The sequence below is a fragment of the Maylandia zebra genome, linkage group LG10 (assembly GCF_041146795.1).
Source record: "Maylandia zebra isolate NMK-2024a linkage group LG10, Mzebra_GT3a, whole genome shotgun sequence".
Taxonomy (NCBI): Eukaryota; Metazoa; Chordata; class Actinopteri; order Cichliformes; family Cichlidae; genus Maylandia; species Maylandia zebra.
Window position 1 is genome coordinate 17,452,038 of NC_135176.1, and position 23,596 is coordinate 17,475,633.

Sequence of the window (23,596 nt, forward strand, 5' to 3'; positions counted from 1 at the left end):
TGTATCAGTTCATTCAAATACTGACATAACAGATAGCATTTAACTGCTTGGAAATACAGTGATGTGTATAAGTACTTACAATACTTGTTTTCAGATAGCTTGGATCAGGATACTCATCTGCATAACTGTCTGGTAGAAAGCCTCTTTGATGTCTACTCGTCAGCGTAGCACAAAGCGCATCTACAACCGCTTAACCTAATGTATTTCCATCAGTTCCAATAGCTTCCTTCTTCATATATCATGTATTTTAAAAGACATCTGCACATTTCTTGATCTCCTCTGGGCATTCAGTGATTTTGAACTGAACTGTAGAACTAGGCATTTTTAGCAGCACGAGAATAAGTAATGTTGAGAGTCAAACTAAGAGTAAGTTCGATATTTTGCTCCAGATTGAAATCTCCCATTTTTTTTTGCTTTGAAGTTTTGTGTGACATTTACGATCCCTGAAGGATGAATCATCTGGTGTTGATATTTTCCTTTGACGCACACTTCGGCTTCTGGACTGCTTCCAGCATCAGCTGTGTTGTTTATTAGCATGCAAATGAGGAATTAGCATGCTAAACTACAATAGTGAATATGCTAATTATTTGCCCACAATCAGTGAGCGCTTGTGTGCCAATGCGTTCAGTCTTACAGAGCCAGAAATGCGGTGGTGTGTGCTTGTTTTTGTTTGATATGGGAAAGGATATCACATTTGTACAAAGAAATATTCAATTCATTCATTGATCCTTTGATTCCATGCTCTGTATTGATATATAGTGTCAGTCAAAGTGGAATCAAAACAGCTTTGTTCTCATTTATTTAAAAGAGAGAGAGAGAGAGAGAAAACAGAACACAGCATTTCACTTATATAATTTAACATTTATCCCTAGAACAGTATTACTTTTAAAGCTTGTTCTTACAGAGCAAGCAAAGGTCCATTGTCATTTCTACAGGCGGCAAACCAATTAAATCTGGTAGCTTCTCGACACCTGACATTGCAGTGCCTGTACTGTTATCTTAGGTTAGCTTAGGTTATCTTAGCTGTGTTTGTTCCCTTGAAGGTGTAGACCCAAATTTATTCGAGGCAATTACTGTATAGCTAAACCAACTGTTGCAGTGCATAACAATGTTATAATTGGAGTACATATATCTGATAAATGTAAAGCATTTGATTAGACAGACCTTTTAGTGTCAAAGGTTCCTAAAGCAATATCTATTCATGAGAAATAAGACCAGAGCAGCAAAATGTGATTAGAGCAAGTGGAGTTATTTTTCATGGATATCCTTAAACTAATGCTCTATCACAACCAAACAAAAACACGAAAGAATCTAATGATGGCTTGTAAACATTTAATGGTAACATTGATTTCTGGCTGCTTTAAACAACGGGCCTCGGTGGTGTTGAGTTAAAAGATGGTGCACCCAAATGGAGAGCAAATCTCATTCAAAGCATTTCTTTCTCAAGAGGGTTTTATTTTTCAAAGCATGGGATGTATTTTCCAAATGGTTTGGCTCAAGTTACTCACAGCAGGTCATCTATAATGCCGTAATGATGTTAGAAAACACAGGAGGGGATTTCAGCTGTGTCCAGCTTAGAGTATACCCTTATTAGTAATTCCAAAAAAACAGATTCAGAACACTGTTAAAAATCTTCTAGCACTGCAGTTTTATCTTTTTATCTCCTTCTATTTTCCTCAAGTCTTTTCTTTTATAGTTTGCCCATATGCTAAAACACCAGCTTGTCTTTGGTGCATGAAAAGACAGACCTTTACTTTGAATTAATGAAATATTCTCTGTACTTCACAGGCATATGTCTTTGACTCCATATTCACTTTGTTCCCAAATATCTTCAAAGAACCGTTGAATCTTGGTACTGCAATGTCTCCAATACAGAACTGAACAACACCATTTTTTGTGTTTCATTTGAGGTTCTCATTATCGAGAAGGCTACTGGATGGAAACTGTCATAGCTTTATCAGAAACCTTTGGAAAGTCGCACAAGTCCCCAAGGATGATAAATGACAGGGTTCCAGAAGTGTTAGCAGAAAAAAAAGAAAAGAAATGTAGTTACTATGATGGATTACTCTTAAAAATAAATGACTCCATGACCTGACAATTTCTCCCCTTTAAAAGGAGTTAGAAAGCAAAGCCTACCTACTAAATCACTAATATGAGCCTGAAGACAGAGGCGAATGCTATGTGGTACCACTAGCTCCTCTGTAGAATCGTCACCATGTGCTCCGTCAGATGAACTATTGATTTCTAATCTCAGAGAAGACTGTAGCCGTTCGGACACTGATAAACTGCTGCTAATTTATTTTCCTGTTAAATGTATTTGTATTTTGTCAAGACGGAAAAAAGTACATGTTCTTACTCATCTAGTCTTCAGTCAAGCTTTAATACTGAGAACAACCCAAAGTGACAGTGATTCATCACGGGGCGATCGTGGCTCAAGAGTTGGGAGTTCGCCTTGTAATCGGAAGGTTGCCGGTTCGAGCCCCAGCTTGGACAGTCTCGGTCGTTGTGTCCTTGGGCAAGACACTTCACCTGTTGCCTACTGGTGGTGGTCAGAGGGCCTGGTGGCGCCAGTGTCCGGCAGCCTCGCCTCTGTCAGTGCGCCCCAGGGTGGCTGTGGCTACAATGTAGCTGCCATCACCAGTGTGTGTGAATGGGTGGATGACTGGATATGTAAAGCGCTTTGGGGTCCTTAGGGACTAGAAAAGCGCTATATAAATACAGACCATTTACCATTATGATGAAGCAGATTGCTGCACCATAATGACATGCGGTCTGTCTGTACTGACACACAAGGCATTTAAAGGCACTTTGAACACGGCCTTGGCAATTAGATGTAAGTATTACTCTGAGTCAGCTAATGTTGTTGTATCATTACATTACACAAGGCTTGGAGACTAGTTCCAGAGAAAAATGAGTAACCCAACACATTAACGGTGCAGTCGCACTAGGAAAGATATTCGTTGGAGACTGCATGTGACTGCGTGACCAAATTATTGTAATTGCAGTAATGAAGCTGCATTGTTGTTGCCTATGAAATCGTTAATTTGAAGAAGGAAGGAAGGAATATAACTAGAATACAGGTTCAACTGAGTCCCCTATTGCAAAGACATTTATCACAGACAAGTTGTGCTCACTGGTGCAGACTGACTCAGACTGATTGCAACATGTTAGCAATGTTATAAATTGGATGACAGTTATTTGCCATATTTTGCCGATCTGTCTGAGTGTGACAGCAAACAGTCTGAGTAGCACCTCGATTGTTACGAGACAGATTGCCTCCCAACAGGTGACCAGTGAAGTCATCGCAGTTGCTTGCAATCAGTCACTTGGTAACCATCTAGTCTCTAAGAGGTTTTCATCCTAGTTTTACTGTAGTGCGATTGAGCTGTTAGTACCAGTTATTAACTCCACCTACTGCCTGTAAAGTGTGCTGATGACATTTAGGATCCAAAATAGTAAAATAACTTATCACACTAACTCCCTGAATGATGTAACCTTATTGACAACACAACTGCCAACACACATGTAAAATAGTGTAGTGGGAGAAAATAAGCCAACACAAAATGAGACAGATTTTTTTTTTTCAAAGTGTCTTGATGCATGCTCAATCATCCAGGTAAGTAGATCCCAAAAGGTTGATTCTGTTCATCTGAACGTTGCGTTTTTAATGGGAGAAAAATTTCGTCACTCATCCAAGTGAATTCTTCAGTCTCTGATCCATGAGTACCATTCACAGAGAGTTGAATGGCTGCAATCACAGCATTGTCAGATGGTGAAAGATGTACACTTAGGCCCCCTCCTTGATACAGAGATGGTCTTTCCCTTTTCTGAAGTCAGCTGAGAGTGAAGAAGTCACTTGGATGAGTGACGAAGCATTTCTCCCACTGAAAACGCTACGTCCAGATGAACAGAATGAACCTTTTTTGTAAACATTTCAAACTTCCTCTATGTGATACTGGTCCGATTATCTGACAAGTAAAACATGAGGCAGACTTAATGGGAGCTAAACTAATTAAACTTTTCCATTTCTTTCACAAGTCAAACAACCAGAACACAAAGAAACCCTGCACAGTGTCTACAATTAATCTACTAAATTTACAATGGAAACATTACTAGAATATTGTAGATTATAAACAATGCTCCAGAGCCTCTGCAATAATGTATTTTCACAACTAACAGAAAATGTGCATGTGCATTTAGTGTAACAGCATATGTTGAGTAATGGACATTGATAACATTGTGAAATGCACTTATTATTTTTGCTGTCAAACTCCATCACAAATCTACCGAGCCCCGCAGGGGACATGGGAGAAAAAAAAATTAAGACGGACTTTTGCGAGATCTCGCAAAACTATCTCGGGATCTCGCAAAAGTTTTGCGAGATCTCGCAAACTATCTCGGGTTCTCGCAAAACTTTTAGCCGCATTCTTCGGACGCCGGCTCGAAGCCGACCGGGAGGTCGAGGCACGATGTGCCGGGAAAGCAGTGTTCCTCCCGGCTGTAGTAGGTCTCGAGCTAACGGGAAGAATGCGGCTAAAACTTTTGCGAGATCCCGAGTTAGTTTTGCGAGATCTCGCAAAAGTCCGTCTTAATTTTTTTTTCTCCCATGTCCCCTGCGGGGCTCCGTACGAATCAAAGATGGTTGCTTAATGACTAGAAGCATAAACAGGCAATTCTCATTCCAAGAAACAATCAAACAGTAGAATCCATTAACATCTATTTAGAAATAATGATTAAATAGTCCAGCACTGTTAAATTTTTACACTGGTGCTCATGTCGCAGGTAAAATGCTGCTTTTCTGTGTCTGCATTTTAGTTGTTTTTTGTCCTTGATGGTCACTTCCTGTGCTGTTTTTTTTCTTCCCTTTGATTGAAATGCTTTCAGACTTTCAGAACCAACAGAGCTCTAATATTTGCTCTTTGTGTATGTATCTATGCACAAAATAAGCCTTACAGAAAAGGACTTGAGTGGTATTATAATTGCCTGTGATAAGATATGCTGTTTTAATATATAAGCAACCTTGTATACAATCATTTTAATTAAACCAGATGATAAACGGTTGAATCTCTCTCAATCTATTGCTTCTTCCTTTATCTCTATATTACAGCTTTTGCAAAAATAATAATATTACCATAAACTATTACCCAGATAAACATTCTATTAACTAAAGCCCATTTTATTAAATAGCTTAATCCCTTGTTGGTTAATAATACGTGCCACAGAATTCTGGGGATATCAAAACAAAAAAATGTTGTCATTTAAAGGAATTAATTGGAATAGTTACATCATTCAGAGAGTTAGCGTGATCTGATCTTTTAAAATAGTCTACAGAGAGCGATGCACAGTGGAAGGGGTTTGTTACCTCACTTTGAAGTTAGAAGTCTGCACACTGTCACCTGCAGCTCCTCATCTAACAGCTCAGCTCACCGTTGCTGCTCTTCCCCTTTTTCCTTACTCCCTGCAATGTTTCAACCTGATCTGCTGTCAAAAAGTACAGAAAATGACTCTTTCTGATGAACAGTAGTGGTGCCTTCTAAGCCCAATATAGACTGTATAAAACAAGATATTGCACTTAGGTCTGACAAGTGAAGAAAATGTGAAGGTAGCTTAAACCTGCACATTTTCTCAGCAGCAGTGGCTGACTACTAGTTGTACAAAGAAATCCACTTGTATAGACGTCTATGAGAAGTTACCTCTCCTGAGTAAACATTTATTGTCTCATTCACAGCATCAATTTCTTTTTGTTTTGTTCTATTTTTTAATATAAGAAAATATTAATTTTGTTCATTGCATTTCCCTTTAAAGTCAGGGTATGTTTTAAGATGTGTCAGTCCTTGGTTAGTCAGTCAGATCCCTTCCTTGCATTCTAAGACCAACGGATGCAATGCTTTGAGTGGCTAGGGAACACCACAAGAAACAAATGCATTACTCCACATTTCATGTGAAGTGCAGAATAAGCCCCCGATGATTGCAACTGTTTTTTTTTTTCTTTTTGGTCTCCAACACTGACAAACACGGCTGGTGCTGAGAAATAGCCCAAAATTGGCTATTAGCAAGATAAAACCACAATCCTCTGGCCTCTGACTAAAAGCGCTCATAATAAAGGTCAACTTGAGTTTTCTCAGGTAAAATTTTGTAATGTGAAGCTGCATGGCAGAAAGGTTTAATTTTCACGAGCAGTAATTTAATAGACCCCCACCTTCCATCCAACCCCTGCCACAGACGCCCAATTCACAATACCGCAACTATTGCAATACTTGCCAGTGTGTTACCTCATTTAGCTCTATTGATTCAATGGACATTAATTCAAATGACATTTTTCAAAGTTGCCACTTTTAGTACATCAGAGCCCATATGGTTTAATAAGTATGCCAAGCACTCCAACATGTTCAGTCCCCTGAGGAAGCAAGGACAGCAGTGTTGGTAATGTGCCGAATGATGCAAAAGGATGCCTGTAAAAGAAAATGGAAATAGAGATGTGTTTACAGAGCACAATGAACAGAAGATTTAACTATAAATGATATTCATCATCATAACCACGCTCACTGTACTTTCTCTGCTTACTGTTTGTGTCTGTAAAATGTATACACATAGCCCTTTAGAGACCCAGAGGTTCACAGTCTGTATAAGAAAAGAAGTGTATTAAAAAGTGTATGTGTGGATATGAAGCTAAATGCAGTGACATTCACTCACCAAGCGCCAGAGGCTTAATAGTTCTTTCCCAGTTGAAGCTGATGAAATTAGACCCTTGTAGACATTTAGTCTGACCTCACTCAGCTGCTGTCTTTTCACTGTTATTTTCCTTTGTCCCCTCTTCAGCCATTTCCCTCATTTTCAGCGGGCATGACCATTAACCCAGAGTTAATAGCAGTTTCAGAGAAGCACTGCAGCCAGTTCCAGTTCATTTCAGCTTCTGAGAACAATAATAAGATTTTAATTGCCCATTTTTCCATCACCATAATTTCTATTGCCATTATTGACCATCATAATAAACTCCTGATTTTAGGACAGGTGAAAGTTTATGTTATCAAAGTCATATGTTACCATGTAAAGAAAAATTACTTCCATAAAATCCATTTCAATTGCAGTTATTATCATTATTATTATTAGTAGTAGTAGTGTTTGCATTTTACTTAATCTTTTCCATTTAAACTGGTGAATAATATCAAGATTTTGTCCTTGTAAATGCTTGATTGCAGGGACTATGTCAGCTTGCATATGGAGTTATAAAAGGATAACCAGTATTAAGTTAACCTTTTCACATTGCCCGAGGTGCAGAGGATCCATGTGTCTGGTAATAAGCATTTACTCTCAATATCCCCCTTCCCAGCTTGGGTTGAGTAGCAAAAGGCAATCCTTTTAGGTTTGTGAAACATTTTACTTTCTATTTACTGCCTCACAGCAGCAGGTAAATCTGCCTCTACAATCTGTGAGCAAAGACCTCTGCAGGGAATCCTGTTAGCTGCACAAAAAATAAATACTGGAATAACAGGAAGAAATGGGAACATTTTGACTGAACCCTCTGAGAATGTATTTACCTATAGAAATAAAAAATGTAGAAATAATGTAGAAAATGTAGAAATAAATATATTGAACAGTGACTATTAAATGGCATGTACCAAAACATATAAGGAGTCCATCCATCCATTTGCTTCCGCTTATCCTTTCCAGGGCGCTGGAGCTTATACCAGCTGTTATAGGGCGAGAGGCGGGGTACACCCTGGACAGGTCGCCAGTCTGTCGCAGGGCTAACACACAGAGACAAACAACCATTCGCGCTCACATTCACTCCCGCATTCACAACTATGGGCAATTTGGATTAACTAATTAACCTATCCCCAACTGCATGTCTTTGAACTGTGGGAGCAAGCCGGAGTACCCGGAGGGAACCCACGCAAACACGGGGAGAACATGCAAACTCCACACAGAAAGACCCCAGCCTGATGGTGGAATTGTCTAAACTTTTAAATACTACACTACACTCGTCTGGGGCTGGGCGCTCATGTATGTACCGGCTCACTCCTGGTGGCCGATTGGCGGGGCCGGGCGCCTGTGGCCCGGCTGGGCTCCTTCCGGGGGGTGGGATGCCCTCGGGCCTCTGGCCTCTGGGCCTGAAGCTCGGTCCTCTCTGGCACGGCTGCCGGCAGAGCCCGCGGGCACGCCACTGCAACCCCCTCTGGCCTCTGCTCCGTAGCTGCGGGGTGACCTCTCGTTTGGGGCTCTACTCAGCTCTTCCCAGGAGGGTGGCAGGGTTCCCCCCCTTTGGTGGTCCTCCTCGGGTCCTTGTACTCTGGGGCCTCTAGATATCTGGGGCCTGGATCTCCTCCATACCTGCTTCATACCCTGGTGGACGGGGCTATGGCTCCCCACACTCCCTAGCAGATCGTTACATGGAGAAACCTTTGGAATACAAGCATGCTGATCCACGCAGGTATGCACACAGGTGTGCACACGGGTGTGCACACGGGTGTTCACAGACGCGGACTACACCTTTCTTGGCTGCTGCCTCAAAGCACATTGTGCGCTGTCTATCTTGCGTGCTGCACAATATCGTTTATTATTTACTATCTACTGTTATCTACTGCTAGCTAGTTTATTGTGATGGTGCTGTTTTTTTTTTATGTTGCTCTTTGTTGTTTGCTTTCTCTTCTGTTGTTTTTTTCTCCATACAGGTGATCCAGGTGTTTTGTTTGTTTGTTTTTTTCTTTCTTCCCCCCCTTCTCACCGTCTCTTCTCCCCTTTGGTTTTCTTTCTCTCCCTCTCTTTCTTTCATTCTTTCTCCCTGTCCTATCCCCCAGTCATGTCTGTCCCGTTTGTAGCAACCGAAAATAAAATAAATTCATAATTATAATAAAGGTCAATCAAATGGACCAATATGGCAAGGCCATGATGATCCACTTGGTAAAATACATCCGCTTGGCATCTTTCTTGGCCTTAAGACAACAATTCTGATGGCTAAAGATCCAAACGGGACACAAAAAATAAATAAATAAATAAATAAATACATAAATAAATAAATAAATACATAAATAAATAAATACATAAATACATAAATACATAAATAAATAAATACTACACTGCAAAACGTAAAACACAACAATTGATGAAAACAAAGATAAGATGAAACTATGTCAAATGTAATCAAATCATGTAATGATAATAATAATATGGTACTTGCCTCTGTCATAGTCTGTTCCTGACATTGCCTAAACAATTGGAAAACACAGGCTGTCTGTTGGGTGGTGGAGGCTCGGACAGACGGGCCAGGTGGTTGTCACACTGGGGGTGATCAACCAATTATCCAATCTCAAAAACAGGAATGAATTCCACCCAACGACCCAGCAGGCACTGGACTCCAGTAAGACGCACCCAGGTGTCCACACCTGAGACAGAGAAGAGGAAAACCCCCACAGCGATCCTCTGGTGGGAGGAGTCACACATAAATCACAAACAATCACAAGATTGAATTATAACAATGTGAATTTGTATACAGATGACACCCTACATTTCCATCAGGTCAGAGGATTTTTTCACTGACTGCACAAATGTATTCATGATGACGAAATCCAGCACCATGCACTCAGAGCGAGCATTTCTTTCAGAAATGAAAAAAGCAAAGAAAATCACTAACTGCTACAGGAACTGCTTAAACCAGATGTGGACATTGCTTCGTTACTAATGATGGGATAAGTATACAATATGTACCCATAATTAACAACATATCCAAGAATCAAATAATAGGTCATCTCATTCTTTCATTTTGTTTTATTGTCGTAGGTACTTTGTGATTTACATTTTAACAACATACATCCACAATTCAAATGAATGTTATCTTCTTTTGACCTGCCATCTATACAAGCACAGCTTTCCCAAGAAGAAAAAAACCCCACAATGACAAATAAATTTTGTAGTGCATGTTTCTACATCCGTAATTACTGTGCAATGATAATTTCTGTTATTTTCAGAGACTGGTCATTTCCATGGTGATGGTGTCCTTTGAGAGACTTTAGAAAGCTCTCTCCTCCCAAGGTGCTAGATTACATATTTTGAACATTTTGCAGCCGTTTGTACCCATCGTAAGCAATTACACAGCAGGGCAACTACCCACAAGGCAAGATGAAATGTGAGGAAGATTGTTACATGAGTATTATGCTGTACCTCAAGCCTCATAAAATCAGGAAAGAAGCACACAGTTTGCTTTAATTGAGGTGGACTTAAGGAAAGGAGTAATATTCTTAGCTCGAAATAGTTACTGCTCAACACTGACTTCATAAACGTGTTAATGAATCTGTTAATGAATGTTTTATTTAAAATATGTTCCCTAATGTTAAATGTTAGGTGATGTGAAAATAAGCTACGGTACACCAAAGGAGGTAGTGATACAAGAGTGTTGTTTTTGCCTATACCTTAACCTTGATTGACAAGCTTTTTCTGCATGTCCTTCCATCTTACCAGAAATAGTGCATGCTCTTGTTGGCTAACAGCCCCCTCCCCTCCATCACCAGTTTTTACTGGAGCTGTCAAGCAAAGCACTTAACCTCAAACACAATCCCATAAACATGTGTGAAATGTAGACCCTGTGCTGCCAACATGAATGATTTAAAGGTTACATAAATAATGTACTACACCACCAAAAAGGTTAATGGTGCTGTATTTTCCCTTGTTCTCAATTAAAAATAAATAAATCGTGAATTACACCGATGTTTTGAGTCAGCTAAATTATCTTTATGTATTTAGTCCTATTTTAGTGTACTGTTGCATTTCCAGCAAAGCCTCCACCAAATATAAAAGAAAGAATGAGGGACTGCTAGGTTCTCTGCAGAAGACAGCTGTATATCTATAAGCAGAGCTATAAATCTGTCCTGCACATTAAATGCATTATCACAGTGATCGACAAATGACAAACAATGACAGGCATGTTCATTTATAAGTGAAGAATGATTGACTTTTAAACAAAGGGCTATTTATAGTCAACCTAGGCCGGTTGTCTTTGTTGCATAATTCATACTGCTAAAAGAGAACCTATGACTATAAATGTTGAAGCAACCATAACTCTGTCAGCACCACATTTCAAGTGTTAACCTCTATAATCTGTTTGCACTATTTTGTGCCTACTGGAAAAATCCATCATTTGGATTGGCCCTATCAGAAGCATTTAACAGAAGGGGGCGGTTTGTACTCGACCACCTTAAGCCATTTTATGCCATACAGCAATAACAGCTGAGATTTGGATCCTGAAGCACAATTCCAGTCAGGTGCATTTTATCTCCCTTCAATCCTTTCTGTACTCTACTCCTCTCACCTGGCTCCAGCTTTACTCACACAGATGCACACATCTGTAGCATGCAGTCACAATCAAACCACAGTTTCTCAAGTCCATCAGATTTCTTAATCATTTGTGAGCAGCCGTTACAGGATGACAGGAACCTCATTAAAAACACATTTATGTTCTTTGTATATCATGTGTGACACACACAGTGTGTTTGGTTGTATTGTTCATAACATGTGTGCAATTTGTCACTATCTGAAAAATAATTAAAATGCATGTTCAGTGAAGCATTAGAGAAAATATCGGAGCCAATGACTGTTTGATTAAATGGCAAAGCCCTTGCTATTATAATGTGTTGTTAAACAGAAATCGTTCCTACAGGCATTATGTTTGAAGTAGACGCTGTCTTCCTTTTCCCAGTGGTTTTCCTTAAAAACTCTGCAAGGGAAGGACACAATCAATGCCGTTTGTGCTAATAATTGGATATGTCTGTTTCCCCCCCCCCATTTTTTTTTCGCCTAAGGGACCAAGAGGAAGGAATAAAACATGAGACATGACTCGCATCATCCTGCTCAACTTACCTTTATTTGCATTGTGATTGGAGTCCCTGGCTGATAACCCATGACTCTGATACATCTGGGGAGGTCGATAAGGGTAATTACTAAGAGGCTCACAGGGCATCGGGACGTATGACTGGTGATGCTGTGTGAGATGGACACACCCCAATCCATAATCAGAGTACTCCAAATGACAAAGAAGCAGCATGCATATATAAATAAAAAAAAAAGCTTATGTAACATTTTAATTAAGAGTGCAGTTGAGCAAAGAAAATCTTGGTCATCCTTGCTTTTCAACCAATCAATTTGTAGTGGAGATGGTTGGTATCTCAAGATTACCTGCCACAAAAGAATAAATGCATTCTGCCGACAGCATTGTTTGTCTGAATGAAATGGAAAAAATGAAAAAGACAGAAATGTCAGCACACCCTAAGAATGAGAACTAGAACTGCTCAAACTTCACTTCCCAGATGAGCTTTTTCAAAGCTGTTTAATAAGGATGTTTGAGGTGCAGTTTAACTGGCTAGTTTTCCCCAGAGTCACTTGTCTGAAAAGCACAGCACCAAATTGATTGCTAGTAAAACATAAGCAGATGCACAAGTTTTAACCACTCTTGCATCTTGCGTCTAGCACCTGAAGTGTATGGATCCACAACCCTCTTTGTCACCGAAGAGCAAATTTGTGGTATTTTCACTATCATTTCACTTCTGACATTTCTCTTGAGCATTAACAGTATTTTGAAGGGTTCAGTCATTTTTTATTTGGGGTCTAACAATTTTATATTGAAACAGTTATTTTTTGTTGACTCTGGTTTTTCTTTAGACTGGAGGAATAACACAAAAGAAAAGTGGAAAAATGGATCATGTCTATTTAGAGTAGACCTAAAAATAACTATTAGAATAGATTTAAAATAGATCTGATGAGGCCTTTTTGTTGGATTATCAACAAAAAAAAGCTTGGCTATATTTGCATTTCACTTGTTGTAGGAATAATGTGCAAAAAATTAAAATCCCTGTAATTTCCTGTGATGTAACTAGCAACTGTTGATTCAAATGTCTTTAATCTTTACTTCAAAAGCTAATTCCTGCTAAGAATACAACAATTAATTTTATTTGAATTAATTTTCTGAAGCTCAGACTTTAATTATTATATTCAACAATTCATGTAACAACACACACTTCATTTTGGTGTGTTGTACCTGAGGCCAGGTACTATGCACTTTACTTGTTCAGAACTATGTGATGTTTCACAGAATAAACAGTGTTTCAGCAAACTCTCAGCTGTGTCCTCTGAAGCCACGAAAGTTGTTGTTGGGTGTGCAAAGGCCAGACTTAATGAAATATTCATGTGCTCACATATTTACACTCAAAGCCTCAAGTGTTAACATGAAGAAGGTAAACCCTCTGTTTTTAGAGGATAAGCTTTGTTGTTGGTTATTGAGCTGTGTTGTGCAAACAGCTTTTTTTCTGAAAGTATGAAATATATAAAATGCAATTAAACTTCTATGAGAGGGTGGTAATTATTCTGAGGCCGACTGAGTAAACAATCATCAATATTAAATGAGTTAGACCAAGCAGTCTCTCATAAGTTGGGTTGTTTCAAAGGCGGGAGCACTCTTTAGGTAGTCTACTCCTCCCTGTGCTATGGAATAATCCTGGAAAGATAGTGAAGCTTGGCTTTTGTCGTAATGAAAGTGACACCAGTGGGAGTCCACTCAGTAAGATGTTCAAGGAAGAGCAATTGACCAACTGTCAGCTAGACGATTAGCATTAGAGCCCTAATTATGTCACTTATTGCAATGGCAATGACTTAAATAATTACAAAAAAGCCACGTTACTAATTATTGAGCCTCAGAAGAATTTTATGTAACTTCACACACATGTTTGACATAAAGAACTCATAAAATCAGGTTCTGTTCACGGCATATATTAGCCAAAACAGGTCATTTAATTTAAATTTGTAATCACTCACTCTTTTTATTCCTAAAATAGTTCAAGGGATCACGTAATTAATTTTTACTTAGTAATATATTACTGCCCAACACTGGCCATCAAGGAGAAAAGGAGGCGTAAAGCAGTACTGGTGGACAAACTGTTGGTTACTCTACAAAAAGCACAAATCTTTCCTATATTGTTGTCTAAAAAGATTGCAGCCTTACACTGCACAACTGCAAAACTGTCAGTGGATGTAGAAACTGAATCTATGTAAAAAGTGTCACAGAGACAGATTTAGATGAACGCTTATTGCAGATGTTATGTCACTAAAGAAAACTGGCATATTCACGTGACCATGAAATATGTCCTTCTTTATCCTGTGTTGTTGTTGTTGTTGTTGTTCAGCTCTGTTCCAGCAACACTACTATTTGATACATTTGCAAAGTGTTGTTTATTTTTAACACATATGACAATCATTTTGAAATTAAGCTTCTTAGTTTTAAAGTAGCAAGAAATCCATCTTTCCAAAAGCAAAGTTAGGTTTCTGTGTTGGGTTTGCCAAACAATTATAATTGCCTCTACTTACTCATTATTTTCAAATTTACGTAATTTTATCAAACAAAATTTATTTTTTGTTTTTCCCATTTCATTTTCTGAAAGTTGAGTCCAATTTGATGCCTATCAGATGTTTTGAGTCTGCCAGGAAAATTTGAAAAAAGAGGAAAAAAAAGACGCTTAATTAAAACAATTAAGCAAGTTTTGTCTTAACTTTGAACTTAACACAAATGAATATTTCACATTTGTCCAATTACAGCTCTGCCTAAAACAATTTGAAATATTTGAGAATCTAATATTAGAAGAACAAGAATTCAAAGCCACTCTGTGCTCCTGCAAGTAGGGCACTGGTTTTGCCTCTTGAACAGAGCTTTTGTAAACCCATTCTCAACAATCTGCTGCAGAAGCTTTGTGTGACATCTACTATGGGAACATTTTGTCACCGACACAAATGCTGTTTATAAAAACAAAAGAAACTGCATCTGGAAAAAAAGTCACTGTAACCTAGGATTTGTTAGGTTGGCAGTCTGTAAATCCCCCCCACACAAACAAGAGATAGTTAAAAGCTCTTTTCTTTATACACAGTGCATGAATATCTCAGCAGCAAACTAAACCCTGAATGCTTGTTGTGTAAAGCAGTCGGATAAACAAAGAGCTGTAAAAAGAGCTTTAGGGCAACTAAAGCATTTAGTGTAAACACTGTTAATTGCACTTTTACAGATGTGCAATGTTTAAAAAGCTCAACATATTAAGTAGTTTTGTCAAACTGTTTAGTTTCCCTGTTTTTGTCAGACATAGGCCCTTCTAACTTACAGCAGTGGCGGCTGCTGACTCCAGCACAAAAATGTCTTTAATGACTTCATCTTTTACAGAACAAGTGAAGCATCTGCAAAAACACTGCAAACAACGAGCTCAGCAAAACAGCAGAATAAAAGTTTGCCTTCTCCAAGTTTACTTCCCACCTGTTTATAATCTGAAATTTTAAAAAGTCATTAAATATTCAGCATCCATGTAGAGTATGATTTGAGTGAAAATAGCATGCAATTTTCATTTATAAATGATAAACCTACATGAATAATCATTGGAAAATCTAATGCTGAATGGTTATCCCATTTTAAAATAATTCAGAGATTAAGTGGCATGAAAAAAAGCAAAAAAAAAAAGTGATAAAACATTAAAAGACTATTTACATGTGAGTTCATGATACTAGACTCGCATTTAAAATCCAAAAGTAACCTCTTTGTAAACCCAAAAGCCTACACATCAGCGAGAGTGGTATATCGAGTAACAAATGACACTATATGACCATTTGGTAGCAACTTGTCAGGACAGGTAGCCATACTCTATATCATACCCTGCTTCACCATCTAGATTAAAATAAACATGGGCTGCACTAAAGAAGCTTCTTCGTGCAGCCTGTTGGTCAGTAAAAGAATGTGGTTTAAGATCAGTACATGTTTATTTATGTTATTTTCAGACCTAGCAATAGCAGATTTGCTTGGGTACTGTCAGGGTCCTGGGACTGGGCGACCCAGGATCCCTGGGCAGTCATGGACCTGCGTATTATTATTATGTATTTTTGGTGTCGTTTCTCCTTCTCTGTGCTGTGTTAGTCTGTGTCCCACTCATATGTTTAGGCGAGGTATGGGTGTGTATGTCTGCGGGTGTGCCTGGAGGATGGAGCTCGGCCACCTGCAGGCCTGAGGGGTGTGGCCCTGCGGAGGGACTGGCCACACCCGAAGCCACACACCTGCCGCTGATCAGGGCTCGTCGGGGGAGCTACTTAGGAGAGTCTTGGAGCTCCCACCGACGCGGAATCATTGAGTTATCTTACCAAGTCAGTGTGTGTTAGCGTAGGTCTGTGCTGTGCGTATATGTGCTGGTTAGTGTTGACGGCTGCGTCTCTGGTTTCCCTACAGGAGGAGGAGTGGTCCGGAGAGGCAGCACGCACGGGGGTGCGGAAACACAACAGCGGGGAGCACGAGCACAGATATCGGAGGGAAGCACACGCACGGGGTTCGAGGGAGCAACGGGGAGTTATTGTGTTTACAGCTTTCCACTGTAAATAAAGAGCACTGTTTGCATCGCAGAGTCTGCGTTTTGGGTCCTCCTTTCCCCACATCCCCACGGTCTGCCAGCCAGACCGTGACAGGTACTTGGCTATGCAGAATGGAGAATTATAGGTATACAATACAAATGTGCTTGCAACCTTCACAAAAGCAAAGTCCAAGTAGCCTGACAGTTAACCCGATATGCCAGGGTAGAATTTAAACAAAACACTTGGTTTCATATTACTATAAGGAAGCTCTTTGTATGGTAAGAGTTCTCCGTGATTTTCTCAGTGGCAGTTTGAAGGCGAGCCGAGAACAACACAGACAAGATTAGACCCAGTGACTGGTTGTTCCATATACTTTTTGAAACTACCTACAGGACCAATGTTCAACCATACTGGTTCGTTCAGCCAGCAATCCCATGAAATTAGCTGATCTTATTACCAGTACACATCACTCATGCAACCTAGGGTAGGCTATTTCAGATGCTTCAGGCTGTATACACTTCCTGCAAGCCACTTTGCAAACACACCTCCCCCTAGCTCCTCCACATCATGCTTTCTGATTTAATCAACTGTTTCTGTTGTCATTGTCTCCTTTGCTCTGGCTCCTGTTCCCACCTTAGGCTTTCTACGTTTGCAAAGGGAAGTCTCAGGACAGATACTTACTGCCAAATATAAATAACTATAGATAGAAAAACAAACTTATTTGAACTAAATGGGTCTTGACACAACTACACTGACTGCCTAATACAATAGTCACTAATAGTCACTGTTTGACTAAAAACTGGTCAGTAAGACGATTTATTTAACAGCTTAAAAAAAAAGCACAGTTAAATTAATCTGTTTTTATATGGGCAAATTGGTGATTTGTTTATCTTCAGGGTTGAATTCGATAATGAGTGAGTAGAACATTGAAGGAAGTACGAAAACAGCTTTGCGTCAGCCTGAAAGGAAGGTGGGAAGAGGACCATCAGGGGAATCAATAGCTGCATTGTTACTTGGAGTAAGGTGAACATTCGAACACAGCACGTCTGTCAGACACACAAAAGCCAAACTCTCTGCACTGAGCACTCATGAAAAGCTGGTGTACAACACAAGTGAAGACAGAACAAGACAGATCTACTTTACTCTACTTTGTCCTCTTTCTGTCCTTTCTTTGTCATCTCTGTTTGGGTGTCTGCATAGCTCCAGGACAAAAAAAACAAACACAAAAAAGGCCTTTGGACTCCTCATCTGGTCATAGCCCTTGATAGAGGAAGCGAGACAGGAGGTAACACCTGGCTCTCCACCAGCTGCCTTGGGGCATAGAGTCTCACACATTAATTCTCTGAAGTGAGAGGATCTGTCAGCAAATCAAACACATACACACACTAATGCTTAAGGCATACATATGTGCACAAACTCACAGCTGCACAAACATACACATACAAAACTCTCACAGCTGCACAGACACACACACACACACACACGCATAGACAGACTAAGTTGCATCTCGAGGGACGATAGCCTTAGCAACCGGAGCTGTGTCGGTTATTCCTCCCCTCGCTTTAACATTTTCTATGTCCCTCTGTTACATTTTTATGGACATGTGATCCAAATCTCAAAACAACTGAAGCGACAAGAGTTACTTTGAGCTGTTTTAAAAGAATTTGCAAAGATTTTTTTTTTCTTTTTGCATGAAATCCCTACATGGTTCTCAATTACAGACCTCAGATCTCACAATGGTGCCCTGCTTAAAAAGAGATGCTCCCCCCCCCCCCCTAATTCGTTTTTTCTTTGACTTTGTGTCGTGCTGGGAAGAAAATCTGCTGTGTGCCCACCATTTTAAAGACGGATGCAGGCAAATGATTCCAGGCTTCCAGACCCACTGATTTGCTTGTATTTGAGGTGAGAGAGGAAATCAATAGAAGAAGGAAATAGAAAACGCACCTATAGCGGCAGTGCTATTTTAAAGAAAATAATGTCAAAACATCATTTAAGAGAAGCCACATTAATGAATAGACTTAAATTAAATGTATCTGACATTTAATTGTGTGTAGTGATTTAACGGTCCTGTTTAGGCAACAGACATTTCTCTAGCACAAATAGACTTCAAAGCGATTGCCACAGGGATTTTACTTTAGAAACATGAACAGGTAGAAACAGAGGCTGCAGCCTGACTGCTCATCACTGCATTTGTTACCTGCTGAAGTTCAGGGTCTGGCTGCTGGGCTGGGGAGGCATTCACTCATGTTTAAAATCATTTTGGGTTCTTGGCTAGCGTTCGCAGCATAATGCAGTTGTTTCTATTGTGGATGCAGTTTGGACCATTGTGCGCTCGTCCTTTTGTGCAAGAAAAATAAAAGAAATTTCCCTGTCCAGGTTGCAGACTGTGCCATTATTTCCCTCCTCCGATGCACCAGCTGAATGTAGTGCAAGTGGGATCGATGAGCAGCCAGACTGACAATTCCCCACAAAAATGAACAACTGCGAACTGGTTCTCTACAAGAACCTGTTCTCGATTCTTATCCCTACTCATCATGGTCATGAATATTACGGTAATTTTAGTATTTTTATGATTTGAAGTTTGAATTTATTTGGATTTTGTCTAATACACACAGGGTCAAAAGTGTACATGCAGGCTCAAAGACATACACTCAAGTTGTCCTGAATGTATTTTAACTTGATAGACAAATTTGTACAAGTAGAAAATCCAACAAAATTTAAGAAGATTTGTAGATTCACACAAGTTGGGAATGTCTTTTGCAGCCATTTCTAAACAACTGGAGATCAGAAGATCATTAATTCAAAAAACTGTACATAAGTACAAGTTATTTGGGCGTGCCACCATGCCACAGGTTTGGAAGGGGAGCCAAACAGTCACCCTCATATGAAAGGAAATTGGTTAGGATGTTCAAGAAAACCACTAAGGCTCAACCCTTCCACGAACTGGAAGCTAGTGGAACACCAGCATCACTGTCCACACTGAAGGAGTTTTTCTTTACCACAGACTGAGAGAGTGATGACCAAGAAAGAAGCCAAATGGACACCTTCAAGCTCGCCTGACAAGCAAAATGCCTTCTGGAGAAATGGTTTCTCAAGACTGACCTCATGAAAAATGGTTTTGGAAAAGATGAAGCAGCCTAATGTTTAGCTTCTTGAATGGCCTCCCCAAAGCCCTGACCTCACCCCTATTGACAATTTGCGTATTCATTATTGCATTTTTCTCCAGTAAAATCATTCCATTTTGGTAAAAAGACCAGTTCAGAGAAATCACCAGAAACCCAAAATTACCATAACACTCATACCCCTGAACAGGGTATGGAAACGTTTAACATGAAAAACATAAAATAACTTATAATATTGTGTTAATGACTTAAAACCCTGATAAACTGTTCTCCACATGTTGTTACATTTAGTACAAAACATTATTATCAAAGTTTAAAAGTGCCTGAGAATTCTGAAAGTCGGGAGAAAAGTGGTTTAAAAAGCAAACAGCTTCACTAATGCCTATCACATCAGTGGTTTGGATCACACTGCTTTTGCAGAAATTCCCTTTCAAAAACACCAAAAAGTGCAACAATAAACTTACTGTACTCGGCTAACCCTTGCAATGAGTAAAAGTGAGTAATGAGTAATAGTGTGTTTTAAGTAATAGGAGCCGTTGCTGAATTATCATTCAAACAGCAGACACAGTACAAGTGATGGAGTCAGGCATTATGCAAACCAGGTTCTAAGCTTAATGCTATAATACCGAAGGACATCTAATCTACTGCAACATACACACAGTAGATTTGATCTCTGCATTTTAAATGCTGTTAGTTTTCACACAACGGTAAAGCAAATTTATTTGTATAGCACCTCTGAATGAAAAGGTCATGGAAGTACTTAACAGGAGACATTAAATCATGAAGATAATAAAGGCAAAGACAAAATTTAGTAATCTTAAAATGAAATACAAGAAGATAAATGTAATAAAAATAACATTTTTATTGGAGACAAGCTTCATTACCAAAGGAGTCAAAATATTCTGCAATGAAATCCAGCCCTTTATATGCAAAACTCGTGTGATCAACAGATGGCACTGCAGACAGGAAGGCAGGAAGACCACTGGCCAAAAACATGAAAAACGAAAATCCAAGGGCAAAATCAACCAGATTAGATTAGAAAGAAGAGGGAGTTGCAGTGACAACCTGACAAACATAGACACAGACTGTATTCACAGCAGGGAGAGAAGGGTAATATGGTACACAAACACTAACGAGGGCAGGGAAAAGAACAAAGGAGGGATATACAACACAGAAAACCACACGAGGAACCAAACTTTAAAATAAACAGCAAATAAACTTTAAAGGAGAACAAGAACAATCTCACACAGACACAAATGAGACAAAGACAGATGGTATACAGAAAAGGGAACAAAAAAACCCATTCAGAAACACTAAATGTAAAACTAAGGACAGATCATTACAAAAACACTATGAAAGTATGAATAATTTTCTACAAATTAAATTTATTTCTGGGAGTTTATTCCAGACATAAATGTTTCTGAGCAGAGCTAAAACAATCACAGAGGGCTAGTAAAATCATAAATGTACTTTTATAAACTAACATTCGGATTATAAGATCATTTATCTGACAGACGGGAAGCAAGACCCGAATATCACACTGATAGTAATGAGGACTCTGAGTTCAGAATGATCAATTAGTGAAATGTCTCATTCTCTTTTCATGGAGACAGAGTCAGGCAAACTTATTTAAGAGAAAAGTACGTTTAAAGCAAATTTGGCTTTAAGTCTTCTGACATGAAATTTCTTTACTTCTTGGTGTCTGCTTAAGCTTTCAGAAGGCTGAATTGTATTTGGTTGGATGCTAATAATTAAATGTGGGTCTGAATTTAGACTATATTGAGTTTTCTGCCTTTGTTCTTTATTGCTATAGCGGGATAGAGAAAACCCAACATTGAGTTGTCTTTCTGTCCAGAATGATTCTTTCAGTTGGATATTTAATTGGACATGCAAGCAATTATTACCCATCATCCAAATTAAAAATAACAAAACACAGTGTTAGTCCATTAGCTCCTCAATCATGGACTCTGTTTCTACATAATGTTGGATTAGTTTTATAAAGCAGCTGTCCTTGTTTGCCACCATCACAGTTAATAAAGCTGATAGAGATCTGAATCATTTCAACCTAATAGTGTGCCATATTTGGATAAACGTGCTGAAATTAAAGTTAAATTAAAATTCCTTGGATGTTCAGTTTCTAAACAAAATGATGCAAAATTATTCTTAAAAAGTTGGAAGTTTATGATTTTTACAGACTTTCAATCAGCTGCTTCCTCTGAGTCATTTTTTCAACATTTTCAAGAAAAGCGTCCCAAATGCAAACACAATTTGAAGGTCTCTCCCTTTCGCTCTACCTTTAAGAGAAAGTCAGTATTGAATTTTGAGGAAAAAAGGTCTCTTTTATAGTCTCCTAAGCTCCAACTTATATAGACAGTAAGGTCCACCAAAATAACTCCTCCAGCAACAACAATGAGCTGCCTCAGGGGTCAAAAACTGCTTTCAACCTGAGTGGACAACTCATTGGACAAAGATTGCTTCCTATTTATAGAAGCGATTGCAAATTACTTCACGAAATGGTGTTAGTTAAGAAGGTATGCTGCTTGTCAGAACCCACAGGAAACTCATAAACATCCAGGCTATATATGAATCTTTAAAAAAATGTGTTAGAAGCGAAGGGATCCACTTTCCTGCATTTGAATGTGTTAAGGTATGCCAGTACATTTCTTCAGAACAAAGCCTGCTGTTTTATTATTCAGCCTAAGTTTTTCTTTTCCTTTCCCCCTGTCAGCTGGGAAAGTGATGGATTAATTTGTTCAAAAGCAAGTTTCAGCAATGTTAAATTACAACCACTTTTCTATTGCCTTTAAAAGCAGACATTCAATTTAGCAGCAGCCGTGCCACTCAAAAGTAGAGCTGAAGGTGACAGATAATAGGGAATGTGGTAATACGGTTTAAATGTATTATGTTGTTTTGAAAACTATTGAGATTTCCAGGGCAACCACTTCTGTTTGAGTGATAATAGCATGGTTACGGCAAAACCGAAAGAGCAGCCAGTGAGGGACTCTTTCATTGCCTTTAAAGGACTCAGAGGTAAAATGTGACTTTGAATGGTTTCTGTTATCAGACCCTCTAAATGCCCCTTAACTGTCATGGTTCAGTCCTCTAAAGAATCTTTAAACAGCACTTTTCAGTTGTGCTTTTATAGAAAGCACTATAAAAATATCAAACAAATCAAAAAGATATCACACAGGCCTCTGGAAACATTTTGTGCAAAATTAAATGGGTGGGGGGGAGTAGTATTACAGATATAGTTACATAAGCCTAAAATAACTGCGGGTAACTGCTATGTCCTCGACAGATCACTGCAGCTGAGTCAAACCTGCTCTTTCAAGATTCGAGGTTAGTGAACAGTGTACAGTAGCGCAGGATGTACTTAGAGATGACATGTGTGTATTCCGAAACAATCTGTTTATTCTCTCTGGGGTCTGGAGAGTGATATCTGAGCAGTGAGAGGCATTTCTGCTGCAGCAAGCCATGATTTCTTAGGAAGAACTGTTTACTTATCCTTGGCATCACTGGTATAGTGGAACCTCTAAGTAACCGCAGCGTGTTGATATTACACAGGAAACAGCTCTCAAAAGTCCCTGAAATTTGTACTAATTGCACTGTATTTGTATATAAGAAGACAATACCATTACTCTGGGGATATGTGCATGATTGCTTCATATTTAATGGTGTGTTTGCACATGAAACTAATGACAAATTCTATTTTAATCTTATTCTCAACAAATGCACACCAACCTCCACTTACAGGTTTAAGCTCTCAACAATCTAACCAAAAAGCAAAGGCATATTATGCATTTAGTTAAAGTTGGTTCAAAACTACGGGGAGGCACAAACCCAGCCAGAGGGGGATCACAAGCCGGGATAAATTGGAGGGTCACATCAGGAAGGACATCCAGTGTAAAATCAGTGCCAAATCGAGTATGCAGATGCGTCCGCTGAGGCAACCCTTCAGGAAATAAGAGAGCAGCCAAAAGTACTTTCTAGTTTACAAATAAGCTTAGTCTATCATGTGATATTTAGCCATTAAAAATTTGTAAGACAATTTTAAACTATAAAATTAAGTAAGGCAAGCTTCCTTCTTTGCAGTGTTTTTAGCACACATCCTGAGCTGTGAG

The 23,596-nt window shown here is 39.1% G+C and overlaps 1 protein-coding gene across 1 annotated transcript in view; it reads left to right on the forward strand.

Annotated features, from left to right (window-relative positions):
* Nucleotides 1-22,755: 22,755 nt before the first annotated feature.
* The window catches only part of trpc4a (transient receptor potential cation channel, subfamily C, member 4a), a 33,766-nt gene continuing 32,925 nt past the window's right edge, over nucleotides 22,756-23,596 (forward strand). The window contains exon 1 of the mRNA XM_004550102.4: nucleotides 22,756-22,814. The gene's annotated coding sequence lies outside the window, so the exon portion shown is untranslated. The remainder of the gene's footprint in view (nucleotides 22,815-23,596) is intronic.